General features: G+C 47.6%; 1 protein-coding gene across 2 annotated transcripts in view; it reads right to left on the bottom strand.

Moving 5' to 3' along the window:
- Window positions 1-795: 795 nt before the first annotated feature.
- Window positions 796-21932, bottom strand: part of SUSD6 (sushi domain containing 6) — a 124960-nt gene continuing 103823 nt past the window's right edge. For both annotated transcript variants that reach the window (XM_084847907.1, XM_084847890.1), the window contains one exon: window positions 796-2110. The gene's annotated coding sequence lies outside the window, so the exon portion shown is untranslated. The remainder of the gene's footprint in view (window positions 2111-21932) is intronic.

The raw sequence follows: 21932 nt of genomic DNA on the forward strand, positions 1-21932 counted from the left end.
TACTCCAGTGCTGAGTGAGCCAGAGGCAAACTGGGCAGTGCCAGATGTGCCAGCATGTTTTAGCCTGAAGCTCCTGCTGCCAGTATTTCAGCCTTGGGAGGGGCATTTTAACCTCTGAGAATGAGGAAAGAACTGCACAAAGGCTGGGAGACCACAACGTAATTGGGGGGAAGGATGGGGTATGGGGTGTGCCATCTGGGGAACCCAGGAAGGCAGGATTTGGCCCCTGGGCCTGAGGCTCAACACCCCTATATTATATAGATCAGCCTTCCCCAATCTGGTGCCCTTCGGATCTGTTGGACTCCAGTGCCCATCAAGCCCAGCCTGAAGGGGAGGCTAGTATAGATCAATGTACTTAACTTTTGCCTCTTTGTAGCGCATAATGATGTTCTACCAGCTGCAATGGCTATAATAAAATGTCTGTGTCCACAATGAGTTCCAGGCAGGCCCTCGACAACTCCCCCCATTCTCCTCCATACCAGGGAATACCTTTTAATGCAACCACTCCTTTTCCATGCCTGGATCATTCCTTACAACTGAAGAGAACTAGGCTGCTGCTGTTTGTGCAGAACTCTGTGAGTACATGAGAGCCCTTGCGACAGCACTGGACCAAGGCACGTATGCTGGTGGCACATAATGCTGGTGTGATTTGGTTGTGTGTTTGAAAGGAGTGCTGTGACTTTCCGCAGTATTCCTTTCAAGTGCAACCGGGTATCTAATCTTTAGTGACTGATGCTTAGCAGAAGTATACACATTTGTCCCTATTCATCTCTCTGGTGTTTGCTTTCGTTTTTTATAGATCATCTTTATTCTTTCCAGAATCTGAACGTAAGGAAACAACATTGATAGATGGATAGATTAATCACGTTGCTTTGACTTTTCTCCCCATCTCTGATCTCTTCCAGCAACTGCCTTTCCGATTAACCAGTCCACACTAAGGATTTTCCTCTTGAAGCAGAACTGGGAGGCTGTTGCCAGATGAATGCAACCACAGCCTTCATGCAGCAAATACTTCATGAATGCCTTGGCCAGCTCAAGACAGCTGATCCACACATGGAGAAAAAACGGCATTCTAGGGAATTTCCCATTGGTGTCAGCTGGCGGGCGACTGAGATTTTTGCAGCTGTAGAACATCAAACCACTGGACGCATAACAAAGTTTCATAAACTGAACCTTCATCAGACACACCTGTCACTCCCTGACCTGCCTTCCCCCAAAGAGAGAAGACTAGCCCTTCCTAGTTGGTGAGGGGTTTTTTTTAATTAAGAAAAAGATAAAATTATATTTCAGTCCTTTAAAAGAAACTTGTCTTACACTTCTTTCCACATGTTTCACCTTGGGGAGGAGCTCTGGCTCAGTGGTAGAGCACATGGTTACCATGCAGAAGATCCCAGGTTCAGTCCCAGCATTTCCATATTAAGGGATCTCTACTGCAAGTCCAAGTAGACAGTAGTGGGCTGGATGGACCAATGGTCTGACTCTGGCAGTGTTGTATGTCCAAAGGCATTATCCCCATGCTCTCTTCTTTGGGGAGGGGCCATAGCTCAATAGCAGAGCACATTGTTTTCATGTAGAAGATCCCAGGTTCAGCCCCTTCCATCTCCAGTTAAAAGGCTCGGATAGCAGGTGAGAGGAAAGTCCTCTGCCCAAGATAGTCTGGCCACTTCTGAATAGCCAAAAAAGAGGACACCAATTGGCATCAAGTTTGCATGTGCCATTTCATATGTGTAGATGAAAATGTAGAAACGATGATTAGAATTGAAACAGAAATGCAGTTCATCACACCGTAGTGTGGCAGGCGATGCCCAGGCGAGCGGTGTGCCTCGCTCAGTCTGCTGACCAGGTGCCATTGATGGGAGCGTCAAGGCCCAGCTCCTGCTCCTGCTGGCTCTTCATCTTTAAACTGGACTTGGGCCGGACAGCCCTTCCCATGGAGGATGCCTTCAAAATTGAGGACGGGCCTCTGGCGGCCCTTAAAAATGGGACTGTCCTTCGTAAAAGGGGACACCTAGCTGGTGTGTCATCCCATGTCCCCCACCCTGGACAGCCATTGCCGGTCAGAGAAGGCAATGCTGAGCTAGATGGACCAGTGGTCTGGCAGCTTCATCCACTGAACAAAAGAAAGAGACAAAAACAAAATGCTTTCAGTAGTCAAAGATGGCCTAATAAAGGCCAAATAATCATATGAATCACTTAGCTTTCCTAGTATTTTATTTTTGAAATAAGCACATTTAAGAGATTGAACAATGGACTTGAATGCCAAAGACATCATTTGCTTTGGGAGAGCATTTGCCTACTTTGGGACACTAGTAAGTACACCCTTGATATCCAAGCAAAACTATAGGTTTTTTAGTCCTTCCGTTTCTAAGGACTCGATCCCATGGCCGCTAGACAGCGGCTAGATGGCCATAGGATTTGTTGGTTTTGGGGAACTGATCTCTGAACCTGCACTCTGAGGTCGGTTCCCAGAAAACCACCTCCCCGCCCCTTCCCCACCTCCTTATAGGAGGCGCAGTTTGCCCTGGGCTCTGCGCTCATAAGAGCAGTGTGGAGCAGGGAAAAGGGGGCTTTCCTAGGGGTGGGGGTGGTAGAAGCACCAGTACGACGCTTCATGTGCACTGTCCAGCCTTCCCCCACCCCACTCCGAGCCACTCGGGCTAGACAGCTGAAATTGGCCATCTAGCTGCTAATGCAGAGTGGCAGGAGCATGGAGGAGAAGATTCCCCACCCCCCATGTGCCGCCTGTGCTGCATTGGATAGTCGGTCGCCTCCGAGTTCGGAGATAGCCATCTCTCCCCATAGGACTGCGGTCTAAGTCAGGGGGAGTGGGGAGGAAACACAAAGGCCCTGATCCAGCTCAAATTAGTTGCGACAAAGTCTACAATCCTGTATCCACTTACCTGGGAGTAGGCGCCATTGAAATTATTGAGACTTGACTTGTATAGGATTGTGCAGTATGTCTCATTGAAATTAGTTAGTCTGGATTAGACCTTTTGCATTCAGTGAAACTTTGTCCTAACTAACTGTAGCTGGATCAGAAACAAAGCATATTTCATGCATTTCTTTCATTGTCTCCTGTTTATCCTTGAAACTATTGACATCAAGAGCAATGTTTCCTTCTTTTTTTAATTAAAGACTACCGCAAAATTAAAAGGTGAGTACAGAAACCAGCAAATAGACAAGCAGCCTTGGCTCCCACAGCTTGACAAACCTGTCTCCTCTTGTTATGAATTACAGCACAAAAGTGCCGCAGATATTCTGCAAATCAGAATGTAGGACTTGCTCTGCGAGACAGAATTTGCTAGAGGTCTGTAGAAGCCATCTCCCATAAGATGTAGATCAGCCTTCCTGAGCCTGGTGGTGCCCTCCAGATGTTTTGGACTTCAACTCCCTGGATTGCTGGCCATTGGCAAGTACACTCTTGAAATCCAAGCTAAACTACAGGTTTTATATGCCTTCAGTTTCTAAGTCAAGGGGAGCAGGGGGGAAACACAACGGCTCTGATCCTGGCTGGGGCTAATGGGAGTTGTAGGCCAACACATCTGGAAGGCACCAGCTTGGGGAAGGCTGATGTAGATAGTCCCTTAATACAGGGCTAGGAAGCCTATGGCCTGCAGGCTGGATCCAGCCTGTTGCTTAATTTCATCTGGCCCACACTGGAAGCATGGGTCTGGTCAGCTGTCAGCCAGCCCAATCTGCACTCAGGTAGGGCAGATCCACACTTTCATTGCAGGCCAGATGAAATTAAGCAACGGGCTATATCAGGCCTAGAGGCCATAGGTTCCCTACCCTTGTTCTGAAGGCCTGTCATCATGCTACGGGAGACTACCTCTACGGGCCTTTAGCAAAATTTGCCCCTCATAGCAGAACAAATCATGCCCAGCCCTGGGCAGCCTCCTGCCTGACGAGAGCTTTGAATGTGAGGATGGGGCCATTGACATCTGACCCTGATCTGCTCCTTCCAAAGCACCTCTGGGGTGACTGACCAGCAGAAAAAAAAATAGGGGCCTCTCGATCGATTGCGTGGCCTCCAACTGACCACATCTGGAGGTTGGAGGAGGCTGGAATCAGTGGGGACAATTTGAAGAGAAGATTGTGCATGAAAGCTAAAGGACCATGTTACTGATCTGCATATTTGATTCTTTAAAAATCTCACCCAATTTGAACACTGCCTGACCAGAGCTCCATATGAATCCTGCCAGTTTCAGGAAGGGAATTAGCTACCCCGATCTCAGAGAAGTATCTTAATAACAGCTTCAACACTAGGGTATTTTTTCTTTTTTTAATGTGTTTAACCCACATTCTCCCACTGCAACTAGAAATGTTTAAAAGCATAACTGAAAGGCATACATGCTTGAATTAGTTCCTTAGAATAATGAAGTGGGCATGGATTTGGAAATATATATCTCTACGTAAAGTGAATGTCGGCTTCCTTTTATCTGCTTTGTGTGCTTACACCACATATTAGTCGTGTTGCTCTCTTAGTTTTCTGCTTCTCTGCACAACCACATTCACGAGAAACCAGCCTTTGCCAATGACAACCGAGATGCCTTGTGCACACCCTTAGGGATGCCATGCCACCAGGGCAGCTGCCCATCCGCTGCCCTCTCTGCCATGTGCCAAAAGGCTGCACAAGGATCCTTTGTGTGACCACATATGGTGCAGAATGTGTTGGATCTGCTCCATTCCCATTGGGAAGCCACAAGTTGCCCTGGACATCGCTGCACGCCAGGCAAGGGTAGACTGGCTGACAATGGTGAATTCAAAGTTTTTACTGAACACGTTTCTCCCAGAAGGCAAAGGTTATTAATAACATAACAACATGACATGGGGCTGCCTTGGAAGACTGCTCACAAACTGCTGTTAGGGCAGAATGCGGCTGCTAAATTACCAGCTGAGAGTGGGTATCCTATGTCATGCCATGCCATGCCATGCCAACTACACTGGGGCCCGGCCCATTTCCAGGCCCAATTCAAAGTGCTGTTTTTTTGTCCTGAAGCTTCACATCAGGGTACCTGAAGGACCATCTGTCCCAGTATACACTTACCCATGCATTAAGACCTTCAGTCCAGAGCCTCCTGTGAGTGCACCTGTCATCTGAAGGGAGGCAGATTGCTACCAAAGGGAGGGCCTTCTTGGTGGCGGCACCCCAGCTGTGGAATGCTTTCCCCAGTGAGGTTCGCCAGCTCCTACCCTATGTTCCTTTCGGTGCTGAGCAGATACCACTTTATTTTCCCAAACGTTTTAGATGTTTTTATGATTTGATGGCCTTTAGATTATTATACGTTTTTTGCATTTACAATTTACAGAGCAATCCGGGGGCAAGCAGGAAAGGGAGGATCCATGGTGGCCAAACTGCCACTTCCTATGCCCTCCCAGGCTCGTGCCATTCAAAGCCTCTCCTGATCTTCCCCCTGAACACCCCTGGCACTCTTCCTTCTTGCTCTCTGCCCTCAGAATTCTGACAGCAGAGAAGCAACAGCTGCAGATCTTCTGCCTCTGCACAGAGGATGCCTCCAAGGGTGGACCTCCTTCTCTGCCCATGGACCTCCCTCTCTGCAAGGGGAGGAGGAGTTCAACTATATCCAAAGGCCTCTGGGATGCCCTTGCAGAGATCACAGGATTAATGCCTCAAGTGCTTTATTCTCTTTGCAAACTGCCCTGGGAATATATCGAAGGGTGGTGTAAAAATATGTATAATAAATTCATTAATAAAATGGTATCCTGCTACAGGAGTTTCAGATTAGTCCTCCAGAGCTACCTACCAGCAGGAGTCTTTAAGATAGCCATCAGATAGTGAGAGACAGCACAGAGAACATTTATTCAAGTGCTTATGGTCTACAAAGTGCTTATGGTCTAAAAGTAATATTTCCTGCTCAAGAGCATATTTTGCCTTAAAACACATTGAGTTTTGGTTTTAATTTTGTGCCCAGCTATTGCTTACTTCCTTTGGAGCTTTATCATTAAAAATGTGTGTGTGTGTGTGTGTGTGTAATCAATATTAATATGTTGAAAAGCATAACAATCCAAATCGGACTACATATTAATAACTAATTTGCTCTTTTCTCTTAGGAAAGGAAAGGTTCCTCCCGTGCAAGCACCGGGTCAATTCCTGTAACTTGTTAGCAACCATAAGACTTTTACATATCTTACCAAAATTGTTTCCCTTTTCATAAGAACATAAAAAGAGCCATGCTGGATCAGACCCAGAGTCTATCTAGTCCAGCAGTCTGTTCACATAGTGGCCAACCAGCTGCCCACAGGAAACCCACAAGCAGGACATGAGTGCAACAGCACCTTCCCACCCATGTTCTCCAGCAACTGGTGTACATAGACATGCTGCCTCTGATATTGGAGGTAGCATATAGCCATCAGGACTAGTAGCCATGGATAGCCTTCTCCTCCAGGAATTTATCTAACCCTTTTAAAGCCATCCAAATTGGTAGCCATCACTGTGTCTTGTAGAGAATTCCATAGTTTACCTATCCACTGTGTGAAGAAGTACTTCCTTCTACCTGTCCTGAATCTCCCACCAATCAGCTTCATGGGATGACCCCGGGTTCTAGTATTATGAGGGAGAAAAATGTCTTCCTATCCACTTCTCCATACCATGCATAATTTCGTAGACCTCTATCATGTCTCCCCTCACTCGCCTCTTTTATAAGCTAAACAATCCCAGCTGTTGCAACTTTTCCTCATAGGCTCCAGCCCCCTGATCATCTTTGCCCTTTTCTGCCCTTTTTCCAACTCTACAGTATCTTTTTTTCTGTACTTTTTCCAACCCTACAATATCTTTTTTTTAGGTGCGGTGACCAGAACTGTACACAGTATTCCAAGTGTGATCGCACCATAGATTTATATAAGGGCAGTATGATCTTGGCAGTTTTATTCTGTTTCTTTCCTTATTTTGTCTAAGATGGAACTTGCCTTTTTTACAGCAGCTGCACACTGGGTTGGCATTTCATCAAGCTGTCCATCACAACCTCTAGATCTCTTTCTTGGTCAATCAGCCAAGTTCAGGAATTGGGTCCCAGAAATGTTAATGACAGCTACAGTGTGAATTTATTGAAGGAGTAATCCTAAATTCCAAGCAGAGACGTTGCTAGGCACTTAAAAGATTTTGGGTCCTATTTTTCCAATGGCATTAATGAAAGGAGTTTTTAAAGCCTAATTACTGTGCAGGAGCGGGGTTGGGGGCACTGCAGCATGTGGGGAGGGGGTTAACCCATCCCTCCCCAGCTGTAATCCCCCATGAAAATTGGACTCTGCATTGCAGTTAAGCTGAGGAAAACTTCCATTGGCAGCCATGGACACTTAGGGCTCTAAGGAATAGATCCAGGGCCATGAGAAATAGATTTGGGGCTGGGGCCCCATTGGCCTAGGCCCAGCAATACCTTTGGGTCCCAGAGAGGTCAGCTGAGGTACTCTTGGCTGTCACGGACCACCTTCTCCTGCTGCAGTGAGGAAGTCTCAGGCAAAGTCCGCCACCAAAGCCTCCGGAGAGGTTTTGGGTGGATTCTTCTTGCAGTGGCCGAAACCTCTTGCCTTTACTCCTCCATTGTGGCTGCTTTGATAGTGGTAGGGTTTGAAAAAGATGGGGTGGGTTAGCGGAGACCTTGAATCCACAGGTTCCAAAGCCCTTGCATTGCCCTGGCATGCTACCAACAAGAAAAAACTACCAGCCCTGGAGCTGGCATAGTTATTTTCTCTCTCATTGAAACCAATGGAAGGAGACTTTTTAAGAAAGGGTAACTGAGGACAAAAAAGGGGGGGAAGGAAGAAATCACCCCCCATGAGCTCATGTGCACACACACGCACAGGTATCTTCCTCCCTGGCTGGTTCCAGATGACTGAGCTTACGGGGGCCCCGACCCCCGCCAGCCATTACCACATGCTCAGCCCACTGGCTCCTGCGTCGGCTAAGAAAAGTTTTTAAACAGCCACATATAATAACAACAGAATAGAAAGCAAGCAAGAGACCACGAGCAGCTAGCCTAGCAAACTCCCACTGCACAAAGGGAGGTTTTAACTAACCTTTGAAAGCTCTCAAGAAAGACCATGAGACACATCTCTCGGGAAAGGGCTCCAGAGAACACCTGTCCCTCCTCAATGACCTCAGGCACATGGGAGAACATGTCCGAGGAGGCAGTCTTTCCGATGAACCTGCAGCCAAATGGGTTAGGGCTTTAAAGCCTACCAATCCATCTACCGTTTCCTTTATATATTTCTTCTTCATAGGACATTTTCCTGCTGACATCTTTTTTAAAATAGAAGTTGTAATTTAATCTAACAGCACAATTTCATACATGTCTGCTCAGAGCCTGCATTGAGCAGGGGTTGGATGAGATTATCTCTGAGGTCCCTTCCAACTCAGTGATACTATGAAGTATGTCCCACTAAGTCCAGTGGGATTTATTCCTTGGTAAGTGTGTATGGTATTGTAGCCTTAGGCTACAATCCAATTTTCTGCAGGTAAGCCCCATTGAACTTGATGGGACTTGTGTTTGAGTAGACAAGTATAGGACTGTGCTGTTAATCTTATTAATGCATTGCTAAGCTTGAGACCATGAATTCCATGTATGTTAGTACTACTGACTACGCATACAGGCAAACAGGACGCTTTGCTGCAGTATAACTACCTGGTATTTCTCAGAGTGTGTCCATCTTGCTCCCTCTCCTGAAAATTGTTACAATTCCTAAAGTGGTTGCTGGGTTAGTCTCTTAAAGGTTGTTGCCCCTTTAAGAATTCTGTATTCTGTATTCTGTAAAGAATAGAGTAAGAATTCTGGCATATGCTTGCACGGGCTAGTGCTCTCGCCTGTAAAAGATTATGCCATGGTAAATTTGCTAGTATTCAGGATGTTATTGGACTCTGGTCTCTTTATTATCAGCCAAGGGAATAGCTGCTTTCCCCCACCTATACTAAAGGTAATAATCGGGAGACAGGTGCATTGCTGTTTATGGCACAGCGCCCACAGGTGGACGTAGCACCCTCTGTAATGCAGAAGACATTAAGCAGCCTTCCCTGACCTGGTCCCCTCCAGGTGTGTTGGATGGCAACTCCCATCAGGCTAGCATGGAAGATGGGAGTTGCAGTCCAAACACATCTGGAGGGCACCGAGTTGGAGAAGGTTAATATTAAGGGTAGGGTAACATGAGGCTCTAGGAGATTATCCAGCTGAGTAGTTTGCACAATGTGTCTTCTTGATTCATTTATTTATTTGTAACGTTTGCATCCCCTTCATGGATCACTGCCTTGTTGTGGCGAAGGGGCTTGCGTAACTCAGTGAAGCCATAAGCTATGCCGTGCAGGGCCACCCAAGACGGACAGGTCATGGCAGAGAGTTCTGACAAAATGTGGTCCACTGGAGAAGGAAATGGCAACCCACTCCAGTATTCTTGCCAAGAAAACCCCATGGAACGTATCACAAGGCTAAAAGATATGACGCCGGAAGATGAGCCCCTCAGGTCGGAAGGTGTCCAATACGCTACTGGGGAAGAGCAGAGGGTATTTCCAAGTAGCGCCAGAAAGAGTGAAGCGGCTGGGCCAAACCCGAAAGGACACTCAGCTGTGGATGTGTCTGGTGGTGAAAAGAAAATCTGATGCTGTAAAGAACAATATTGTTTAGGAACCTGGAATGTCAGATCAATGAATCAAGGTAAGCTGGAGGTGGTCAAACATGAGATGGCAAGATTGAACATCGACATCTTGGGAATCAGCGAACTAAAATGGACAGGCATGGGCGAATTTAATTCAGGTGACCATCATATCTACTATTGTGGGCAAGAATCCCTTAGAAGAAATGGAGTAGCACTCATAGTCAACAAAAGGGTGGGAAAAGCAGTACTGGGGTACAATCTTAAAAATGATAGAATGATCTCAGTACGAATCCAAGGCAAACCATTCAACATCACAGTAATTCAAGTCTATGCCCCAACCACTGAGGCCGAAGAAGCTGAGGTTGATCGGTTCTATGAAGACCTACAACACCTTCTAGAACTAACACCCAAAAAAGATGTCCTCTTCATCATAGGGGATTGGAATGCTAAAGTAGGAAGTCAAGAAATCACCGGGATAACAGGCAGGCATGGCCTTGGTGTACAAAATGAAGCAGGACAAAAGCTAATAGAGTTTTGCCAAGAGAACATGCTAATCATAGCAAACACTCTTTTCCAACAGCACAAGAGGCGACTCTACACATGGACGTCACCAGATGGTCAATATAGAAATCAGATTGATTATGTCCTTTGCAGCCAAAGATGGAGAAGCTCCATACAGTCAGTAAAAACAAGACCTGGAGCTGACTGTGTCTCAGATCATGAGCTGCTTCTTGCAAAATTTCGGCTTAAATTGAAGAACGTCGGGAAAACCACTAAACCGTTCAGGTATGACCTAAATCATATCCCTGATGAATATACAGTGGAGGTGAGGAATAGATTTCAGGGATTAGACCTGATAGACAGAGTGCCTGAGGAACTATGGACGGAGGTCCGTAACATTGTTCAGGAGGCAGCAACGAAATCCATCCCAAAGAAAAAGAAATGCAAGAAAGCCAAGTGGCTGTCTGATGAGGCTTTACAAGTAGCTCACGAAAGAAGGGAAGCGAAAAGCAAGGGAGAAAGGGGAAGATATACCCAACTGAATGCAGAGTTCCAGAGAATAGCAAGGAGAGACAAGAAGGCCTTCTTAAATGAACAATGCAAAGAAATCGAGGAAAACAACAGAATGGGAAAGACTAGAGATCTCTTCAAGAAAATTGGAGATCTCAAGGGAACGTTTTGTGCAAAGACGGGCATGATAAAGGACAAAGAAGGCAGGGACCTAACAGAAGCAGATGAGATTAAGAAGAGGTGGCAAGAATACACAGAAGAACTATACAGAAAAAATCTGAATGTCCCTGATAGCCATGATAGTGCGGTCACTGAACTTGAGCCGGACATCCTCGAGAGTGAAGTCAAGTGGGCCTTAGGAAGCATTAGTAACAACAAAGCTAGCGGAGATGACAGTATTCCAGCCGAGCTATTTAAAATCCTAAAAGATGATGCTGTTAAAGTGCTGCATTCAATATGCCAACAAATCTGGAACACTCAACAGTGGCCACAAGACTGGAAAAGGTCAGTTTACATTCCAATTCCAAAGAAGGGCAACGCCAAAGAGTGTTCAAACTACCGCACAATTGCGCTCATTTCACATGCCAGCAAGGTGATGCTCAAAATCCTACAAGCTAGGCTTCAGCAGTATGCGAACCGAGAACTACCGGAAGTACAAGCTGGGTTTCGAAGAGGCAGAGGAACTAGAGATCAAATCGCCAACATTCGCTGCATCATGGAGAAAGCAAGAGAATTCCAGAAAAACATCTATTTCTGCTTCATTGACAACGCTAAAGCCCTTGATTGTGTGGATCACAACAAACTGTGGCAAATTCTTAAAGTGATGGGAGTACCAGACCACCTTACCTGTCTCCTGAGAAACCTGTACGAGGGTCAAGAAGCAACAGTCAGAACCAGACATGGAACAACCGATTGGTTCAAAATTGGGAAAGGAGTACGACAAGGCTGCATATTGTCACCCTGCTTATTTAACTTATATGCAGAGTACATCATGAGAAATGCCGGGTTGGATGAATCAGAGGTCGGAATTAAGATTGCCGGGAGAATTATCAACAACCTCCGATATGCAGATGATACCACCCTAATGGCAGAAAGCGAAGAGGATCTCAAGAGCTTCTTGTTGAGGGTGAAAGAGGAGAGTGCAAAAGCTGGTTTGAAACTCAACATTAAAAAAACGAAGATCATGTCATCTGGCCCTATCACTTCCTGGCATATAGAAGGGGAAGAAATGGAAGCAGTGACAGATTTTACTTTCTTGGGCTCCAAGATCACCGCAGACGGTGACTGTAGCCATGAAATTAAAAGACGCTTGCTCCTTGGGAGGAAAGCTATGGCCAACCTAGACAGCATAGTAAGAAGCGGAGACATCATCTTGCCGACAAAGGTCCGTCTAATCAAAGCTATGGTTTTCCCAGTAGTAATGTATGGCTGTGAGAGCTGGACTATAAGGAAGGCTGAGCGCCGAAGAATTGATGCTTTCGAACTGTGGTGCTGGAGAAGACTCTTACGAGTCCCCTGGACTGCAAGGAGGTCAAATCAGTCCATCCTAAAGGAAATCAACCCTGAGTGCTCATTGGAAGGACAGATACTGAAGCTGAAGCTCCAATATTTTGGCCACCTAATGCGAAGAGAAAACTCCTTGGAAAAGACCCTGATGCTGGGAAAGACTGAAGGCAAAAGGAGAAGGGGACGGCAGAGGATGAGATGGCTAGATAGCATCACGGATGCAATGAATATGAACTTGAGCACGCTCTGGGAGAGAGCGCAGGACAGGAAGGCCTGGCGTGCTATGGTCCATGGGGTCACGAAGAGTCGGACACGACTGAACGACTGAACAACAACAACAACGTTTGCATGCCATCCAAGAATGAAGACTTGATGGTTTGAGGACAGCCTGCAATCTGGCCATGATTTCGGTTGTGTAAGGTTCAGTCATTGCAGGATGCCACCTACTAGCATCATAAGAAGAGCCCTAGCACAGCAGACCTTTCAGGACTGCGTCTTCCAGCATTCTGTTTCTCAAGTTGGCTGGAAGACCAGATGCTCCTAGGCCACGGCCTCCTCCACTGTTCTCTCCTAGCAACTGATATTCAGTGGTATTCTATCTCTGAACCTGGACGTTCCATTTAGTTGTCATGACCCAATAGCCACTGATAGACCAAGGCTCCATTAGTTTATCTGAGCTTTTAAAACATTCTAAGGCATCGGCCATCAGTCCATTCTGTGGCAGTGAATTCCAGCAATTAATTATGTGTTTTGTGGCAAAGTAAATTTTTTTGTCTGCCCGCCTTTACCACCAAACAATTTCCTTGGGTGATCCCAAATTCTAATCTTATGAGAGAAGAAGGGGAGAAAAAACATTCTTCATTTTCTCCGAACCATGCATCATTTTGTGTGCCACTCTTCTTAAGCAGCTGTATCATTCATGAATCTCAGCCGTGATCCCAGCCACATTTTCTTCTAGCATCCCGCCCTTCTTCTTTCTTGGCTTGGCCAGCTTTTCCCCCTCACCTCTAAATTGTTACCAAACAAGTTTCTGGACTGTGGATGTTTCACTGCCTATGGATCACCTGACTGACCAAATAAAGCTGTATGCATTAAATTCTGTCCCTTCTCTCTTGACACAGGTAATATTCCTTTTCAACACTAGATGGTGACATTTAATCACAGTTGCCTTGATGTCTAGTTTATCCTCATCTGTGCACAGATGTGTCCGCAGGGTGCTGCTATGCATTCCTGGCTAGCAAAACATCACACACTCCTGTAGCTACTCCATCTCCATCTGTGCCCAGAGCTCGCATGCAGTCATAGTGGGTCCATGCATGTTTGCCTGGAGGCAATGTTTACGCACCACAGAAGGTGCCTTATTGCAAGGGGATTGCTGCAATCATGCTAACTCAAGAGGAAGAGGAGCTACGAGTCTTTGCAGAGAGTTTTAAGTATAGCAAGCTAACTACTGGTAAGAGACCACTTATTCCAGGAGACTGAAAAAAGAGGCAGTCAAGCTGGTGACATGCATATCTTGAGTTTTAGGTGGGTGATTTAAAAATTGACCATAGTCTAACTTGGGCCACAGAAAAATCACTATAGAAGTCAAATATAAATGGCATGTCAGAAGGAAAAAGAGTGTCAAGCTTTGCCTGTTAAGGATTGTACAGGTTGCAGATCGTTTCTTTGTTTATTACGATTATATGCCACCATTTGTGTTACAAATCTCACCGAAGTGGCTTACAAGTAACAAAAAATCACTATAAACCATATTAGCAATTCTTTACAATCATCAGGATCCTTCCAACAGGGTAGTTGGTGGAAGATGGCCCTGGGGTGGGAACGGTCCAGCTGGAACAGGAGCCAGTGTCTGGAGTCCCCCTCATCTCCCTCTCTCTCTCTCTCTCTCTCTCTCTCTCTCTCTCTGCTGGAATCCTCACAGGGCTGTGGATGGTAGACAGCCTCCCAGGGGTGGGGGGAGAGTCCAACTGGGGCAGGCCCTGAGGACTTCTTTGACTCCCTCTCTCCCTGCTTATGGCGGAGACGTTTTCTCTTTAAACTGGGACAAAAAGCCAAGACGGCACAAATGCTCTAAAAGAGGTGGGAACGCAAGGGTTTTGTCAGCATGTCAGGGGATGGACTGGAGAGCGCCCATCTCAGGGGCACAGGAAGCTGCCTGACAGCGAGCCAGGCCACTGGCCCATCTAGCTCAGTATTGACTAGACCAACCTTCCTCAACCTGGTGCCCTCCTGTGCTGGCAGTTGTACTCAACACACCCGGAGGCCACCAGGTTGAGGGAGGCTAGCGTGGACTGACTGGAAGTGCCTCTCCAGGGTTTCAGGCGGGATTCTTTCCTAGCCCTTCCTGCAGATGCTGGGGATTGAACCCGGGGCCTTCTGCATGCAACGCAGGTGCCACACCACATGCTTTCCCTGGACCTTTGTGAGTGATTCAGATGCTGACCTCTCCACCAAGCTTGCCAGTCAAGGGACTGAACATGAATGCTGGCTTGGAGATGTGGTGGACACCCATCTTGTTTAATTTAAATGTGAGACGCTTTTAGGGAGCTCCTCACAGGTTTTAAAAGGGATTTACATTTGTTTTTGTTTTTTAAACAACACACTGGTGATTTTTCCTCAAACTCCTGTTTCAAATTATGACAGGTTCTCATTTCCTGCCTACTAAAATTTGGTGCAGGCTAGGAGAAGCAGCAGCTGCCTTGATGCTGAAGTGCGCTGAATTCCATCTCACCGACAAGGGGATGCAATAGAACAGAATGCTTTTATTAGGGAAAAAAGTAACATGCGCGCACAGCGTTCACACTTACTACAATAGAAATAGAAAATACAATACAATAAAATAGAAAAAGAATAGAATTGGCTACTCGATTCACCAGTGAAGGATCTGTCTTACTTCAAACACCCTTTGTATGGAGTTGGGGAAGACCCCAGGAACCTTGAAAGAAGGCAGAACATGGCATCGGAGGCAAGGCTGTTTTATACCCTTGTGCTAGGCCAATTTCCATGCCAATTTCCATATTTGGTAACTATTATGTTTGAAGCTTGCTCCTTGGTTATTATAAGTTGGTCTAGCTTCCTTACTCTAAATCCAAGTGCCTCCCATTTGCTAACCTCACTGCTGATGTCTTTGTTAATTCCAGAGGAATTCAAAAAGTCCTCAACTCCTTCTTAAGCATCCTGTCTCTGTACCCGGCAATTGGATGCTTATTTTAAAAAGGTGCATCAACCATCAACTTTCTCCCATAAACTTCTTTCTTTAGCAAAGTCAAATAACTGCCACCCAACAGTCACTTCCGAAAAGTCATTCTGGCTCAAACTATGCCTGAAGAAGCAATCTTTGGCTGACTTAGCTATCCTTCCTATGCCTACCTATGCCGCCTTATGCTATCTATGCTTGCTGTGCCACTCTTATTTTTAAGCAAAAACTGCATGGCATAGCTTTTTGTCTCAAGCTCAATTACATTGCCTTTTAAGCTTCTTACATAATGAATTGGACCAACTGTCCAAATGGTTCTCAAGCTGACTTGGTTGGTAGCATCCAAAGCATTCCTCAAAAGAAGACCACAGTGCTAAGCCTAAGCCTAACCCTTTCTTGGCTCTGAGGTTTCCAGCACATTCCACAGAAATGCCCATGATTTGGCTTTGGGCAGATCACTCCCTCTCAACTCCACCTACCCTAATGGGATGTTGTGAAGATATACAGTGGCCTTGTTCGCACGTAGTGACAACCCAAGGTCCAGGTTGAACATGGGCTGAGTGTGGGTTGTCATTGAATCCCATTGTTAAATCATGGATTGTTGTCACGCGTGAACCCTACACTCTGGTTTAACTATGGGTTGTTTACCACAAACAACCCAGGAAGAGAACCCATGGTTTGTTGTTGGGTTGTGAACTCTGGGTTGTTTGTGGCTTGCATTGCCCCAAGCTCCTCAGACGTAAAGCAGGATACAAATATGAAAAAGATTAAATCAAGAAGTTAAATAGGAACCCAAGGAAATAATGGTGATAGAGGCACGAAGCTGAAGAAAGAGGGCCAAGGAGTTAGTGGAACTGGGTGAGAAACATACAAAGGGCTGTGTGCTATTAACAGGAAGGAGGCAGGCAAGAAAGCTTTGGAGGCGTGGTGAGAAATGCCGGGTTGGATGAATCAGAGGTCGGAATTAAGATTGCTGGAAGAATTATCAACAACCTCCGATATGCAGACGATACCACCCTAATGGCAGAAAGTGAAGAGGATCTCAAGAGCCTCTTGTTGAGGGTGAAAGAGGAGAGTGCAAAAGCTGGTTTGAAACTCAACATTAAAAAAACTAAGATCATGGCATCTGGCCCCATTACTTCCTGGCATATAGAAGGGGAAGAAATGGAAGCAGTGACAGATTTTACTTTCTTGGGCTCCAAGATCACCGCAGACGGTGACTGTAGCCATGAAATTAAAAGACGCTTGCTCCTTGGGAGGAAAGCTATGGCCAACCTAGACAGCATAGTAAGAAGCAGAGACATCACCTTGCCGACAAAGGTCCGTCTAATCAAAGCTATGGTTTTCCCAGTAGTAATGTATGGCTGTGAGAGCTGGACTATAAGGAAGGCTGAGTGCCGAAGAATTGATGCTTTCGAACTGTGGTGCTGGAGAAGACTCTTACGAGTCCCCTGGACTGCAAGGAGGTCAAATCAGTCCATCCTAAAGGAAATCAACCCTGAGTGCTCATTGGAAGGACAGATACTGAAGCTGAAGCTCAAATATTTTGGCCACCTAATGCGAAGAGAAAACTCTCTGGAAAAGACCCTGATGCTGGGAAAGACTGAAGGCAAAAGGAGAAGGGGACGGCAGAGGATGAGATGGCTAGATAGCATCACCGATGCAATGAGTATGAACTTGAGCACACTCCGGGAGAGAGCGCAGGACAGGAAGGCCTGGCATGCTATGGTCCATGGGGTCACGAAGAGTCGGACACGACTGAACAACTGAACAACAACAACAAGGCTTTGGTTAGAAAGCTATTCCTAGGCTAGATATAGACAGCAGTGCTGGCCTGAAGTCCTGTACTTCTAAGAGTTACCTGGGCAAGTTGGCGATCTCAACATACCACGGGCTTCAGTTTCAGTGGCATGTTATCTTTAGTCCTGTGCTTCCAGGGCATTTGGATAGTTTAAGGGTCCAGCCTCTGTGGCTTTTGTTGTTGTTCATTCTTATGATGAATGGGGGTGTGGGGGGGGGAAGGGGAGGGGTCTTTTGCACAGACACTTTTAGTACGTTTATTTGGTTTTAATGAATATGCTGTTGCATCTTGCTTTTTGTGTATTATTCTGTTTGTAGATCACTTTGGGACTCTCTTTGGTTGTGCAAAGTGATATAGAAATTTAATAAACCAACAGTACAATCCTGTATATGTCTACCCAGATGTAAGTCCCATTGAGTTCAGTGCAGATTACTTCTAGGTAAGTGGATTACTAGGGTTGCAACCTAAACTAACTTCCAGCCATATGGGTCACAGTCAGTGGAGGCTGGTGGCTCCAATGTCAGTGAGTCAGTGAATCCGCTTCGGGTTTCAGTCAGAACCAATCAGAACTCCTAGGGAGCTATCTGAAGCACCTTGGATAGCTCCTTTAGAGTTCTGACTGAAACCCGGAGCGGCTTCACTGCCTCACTGACATCGGAGCCACCAGCCTCCACTGGTCATGGTGATACCTTTGGGACGTGTGGCTTTATATATCTCCTGCAGGCCCTGGGATCCAGGGCCTGCAGGAGAAGCTACCACCACCCAGGGAAGAGGCGTGCTTGCTGCTGCTGGGCCTGCTGCTGCTGCCACCACCACCAACACCAGTCCTTCCCTGCAGACTTCTGCCTAGCAGACGGCCAGTCCCTGCAGGACCAGGCCCCCAAGTACCGAGCCAGCTGTGCTGCTTCCACCTGCCCCTCCCTGGAGGGGCTAGATAAGCTGGCTGGCTGAGGTGGCCTGGGAGAGCCAGGGTCTGCAGGAGAAGCTGCCACCACCCAGGGAAGAGGCGGGCCCGCCGTGCTGCCGCTACCACCACTGTGGACTCCTGCCTGGCAGTATTTTTTAAAGGGATTTTTAATTTTTTTTTTTAATTTGGGGGGATTCTGTTGTGTTTTAGAGGTGGGTAGCCTGCCCGATAGGTGGGAGTGAGTGGGCATGTGTCCACCTGATGGAGGTAGTGGGGGGGAGTGCTGGGGGCCACACTATACCGAGGCTAGGTGGCAGGTGCTGGCTGAGTGCTAGGGGCAGGCCATGCTAGGTGAAGGGAACAAGGGAGTGATGCGTAATATCTGCTCCCTGTTCCGGGCCTGTCCAGAGCCGAAGGATGGCTGGGGGAGGCGTGACTCCATCTTCTGGCCTTCGTTTGCTGCTCTGCAATGCCAGGTCTGTTACCCAGAAAACCTCCCTCATCCATGACATGATTCTGGATGAGGGTGCAGACCTGGCATGTATTACGGAGACCAGGCTGGCCGAGGCCGCTGCTCCAACTCTTGCGGCCATGTGTCCAGCTGGATTTTTGTACACACAGCAGCCGAGGGCTGGGGGTCGGGGAGGGGGAGTGGCTATTATCTACTGAGAGTCCTTGGTCTTCACCAGACCCCCTCTCCAGGAGACCAAGGTTGCTGAGTGCATGTACTGGAGGTTGGTCTGAAGGGCAGTCTGGGGATGCTGCTCGTGTACCATCCACCCCGCTGCACGACTGACTCCCTGGCCGAGGTGCTTGAGGTGGTCTCTGATGTGCATGTGCAGTCCCCTAACTTATTGATGTTGGAGGACTTCAACGTATATTCAGAGGCCATCCTCACAGGAGCACCTCAGGACTTCATGGAGACCATGGCTTCCTGGGAGCTGCACCCTATTCCAACTGGGCCCAACCATGTAGCTGGTCATGTACTAGACCTTGTGTTTGTTTCTGGAGAAGCAGGGAGTGATCTGGAAGTCGGGGGTATATCCACCCCCCCCCCCTTGTCATGGTCAGATCACTGTCTGGTGATGTTGGACTTCTCGGTTCCACAACCCCTCCACAGGGATGGAGGACCCATTAAAATGGTCCACCCCAGGCGTCTTCTGGATCCGAATGGATTCCTGAACGCGTTTGGGGATTCTCTGGAGCACATAAACGGCCACTCGGTCGAGACCCTGGTGGGTGGGTGGAATGCCACAATCACTGGGGCATTAGATCAGGTGGCTCCGAACCGCCCTCTCCCCCTGAACAGGGCTCGGACTGCACCGTGGTTCAATCTGTGGTTACGAGCTCTGAAACAGGAGGTAAGACAGCTAGAGCGCTGGTGGCGGAAGTCTCGCTCCAAACATGATCAGACACGGGCTAGAGCTGTATCTTCAGCCTATCACGTAGTGGTGAAGGCAGCAAAAAAGGAATATTATGCTGCCTCTATCATGTCTGCAGAGTGCTGTCCCAGGAGGCTGTTCCAAGTGGTCCAGAGCCTGGTCAGTCCAGTGGCTCCTGAACTGCTGGAGCATTCTAAGGTCTCCTGTGAGGCCTTGGCAAGGCACTTTGCGGGGAAAATTGATCAGATTAGGAGTGTTATTCTGTGTGCTATGGATACAGTTAGTGAGCAAGAGGCAGTCTGTGGCAAACCGGTTTTGTGGGATCGGTTCCAGCTTCTTCATTCTGATGAAGTGGACAAGGTGCTTTCATCTGTAAGGCTGACCACCTGCTTACTTGATCCTTGCCCATCTTGGCTCATTATGGGCTGCAGAGAGAGACTGGGTGAGGGGATCAGGGCGGTGGTGAACGCCTCCCTTGAAGAGGGAGTGATGCCATCAGCCCTCAAGGAGGCAGTGATAAGACCACTCTAAAAGAAGCCCTCCTTGGATCCCCAAGTTCTGAACAACTTTCGCCCAGTCTCAAATCTGCCATTTTTGGGCAAGGTGATTGAGCGGGTGGTGGTGATGCAGTTGAAGGCACACTTGGAAGAAGCCGATTATCTAGACACATTTCAGTTGGGCTTCAGGCATGGGACAGAAACGGCCTTGGTCGCTTCGGTGGATGATATGAGGAGGGCTTTAGATAGGGGTGAATGCTCCTTCCTTATTCTCCCCAACCTCTCAGCAGCTTTTGATACCGTTGACCACAGTATCCTCCTGGATTGCCTGGAGAGGTTGGGCATTGGAGACACCGTATTGCGGTGGTTCCGGTCCTTCCTCTCTGGCAGGTACTAGAGGGTAGCAATGGGAGAGGAGGTGTCGGACCCATGGCCGAGCGGGTGCCACAGGGTTCCATCCTCTCCCCGATGCTATTTAACATCTATGTGAAGCTGCTGGGGGCTATCATCAGGAGGTTTGGGGTGCAGTGTCATCAATATATGGATGACACGCAGCTCTACCACTCGTTCAAATCTTCACCAAGGTTGGCCGTAGAATCCCTGTCCAAATGTCTGGAGACAGTGAGTGGCTGGATGGGGAGGAATAAGCTGAAGCTGAACCCTGACAAGACCAAGGTACTTTTGGTGGGAGACAAGAGGAGGTTGGGGGATGCTGACCTGGTGTTGAATGGGGTACGGCTACCCTTGAAAGACCAGGTCCGCAGCCTGGGGGTCATTTTGGACTCCCAGCTGTCCATGGAAGCTCAGGTGTCAGCTGTGAGCCGGACAGCGCTGTATCAACTCCATCTGATATGGCAGCTGTGCCCCTTCCTTCCTGACCATCTGCGCCCATTGGTAGTACATGCCCTAGTCTCCTCTCATTTAGACTACTGTAATGTGCTCTACGTGGGGTTACCCTTGAAGACGGTTCGGAAGCTGCAGCTGGTATAGAATGCCTGATTAAAGGCAGCCGATGGCGAGATCACATCACTCCAGTGCTGAAGGAGTTGCACTGGTTACCAGTTGTTTTCCAGGCCAAATTCAAGGTGTTGGTTTTGACCTTTAAAACCCTATATGGTTCCGGCCCAGCCTATCTTAAGGAGCGCCTCCAGCAACACCAGACAGGCCGCTTAACAAGATCAGCCTTGGATGGCCTTCTCTCTGTCCCATCGGCCAGGACAGCTAAACTGGTGAGGACAAGGGAGAGGGCCTTTTCTGTGGTGGCCCCCACTTTGTGGAACTCCCTCCCTAGGGAACTCCGCCATGCCCCCTCTTTTATGAGCTTCCGCTGCGCATTAAAAATGTGGTTGTTCAGGCAGGCGTTTGGAGTGGGTTAGGGTATTTTTAGAAAATGATGTTTTTATTGCACAATTTTATTGTTTTAAACTTTTTTAGTACATACTTGTATATCGCCCAGAGTGTACATATGAGCACATGCAATTCTCATTAGGCAGCTGCATATCTGAGGAACAGGAAACACTAACGTGACTGGGACCCCTCATTAAAGGGAGCTCTTACCCATCAGACACTTGTCGTCATCTCCAATTTACACATGAAAGGAAGTTAACAGCAACCTCATTGCCTTCTTCACGCAATTTTCAAAGCCACCCTAGAAACCAGGGATTTCATCTTAGCCTTTTGGGTGGCTAGGACAGATTCGGTGATCAGCTCTTGCACTCCATAGTCGGATCCTGCTGTGTGCACTGCCATTGTCAACTTTCCTGTGGAGCCTCATACACTGATTACTTTAGATGCGTCTCTGCCTCCTCCCCACACCCCCGGCTTTAGCCAGATACTCCCTCTGGGTCCCTTTTCTCTATGCTGAGGTTCCTTGCCCTCATCAGCCATCCTTTTACCCACCAATCCAGCCCACCAGAATCCTAATTTCTATAGTAAATGGCCTGGTTTTTCCACATCTGTCCCCCTCTGCCCCCAGAACTAACCAGAACAGCATGTGGGGGACATAGGATTTTTCAGGCTCCTGGCTCCG

Source organism: Heloderma suspectum, chromosome 1 (assembly GCF_057233095.1).
Source record: "Heloderma suspectum isolate Gila_16-S chromosome 1, 16-S_ref, whole genome shotgun sequence".
In the NCBI taxonomy this organism is placed as follows: domain Eukaryota; kingdom Metazoa; phylum Chordata; class Lepidosauria; order Squamata; family Helodermatidae; genus Heloderma; species Heloderma suspectum.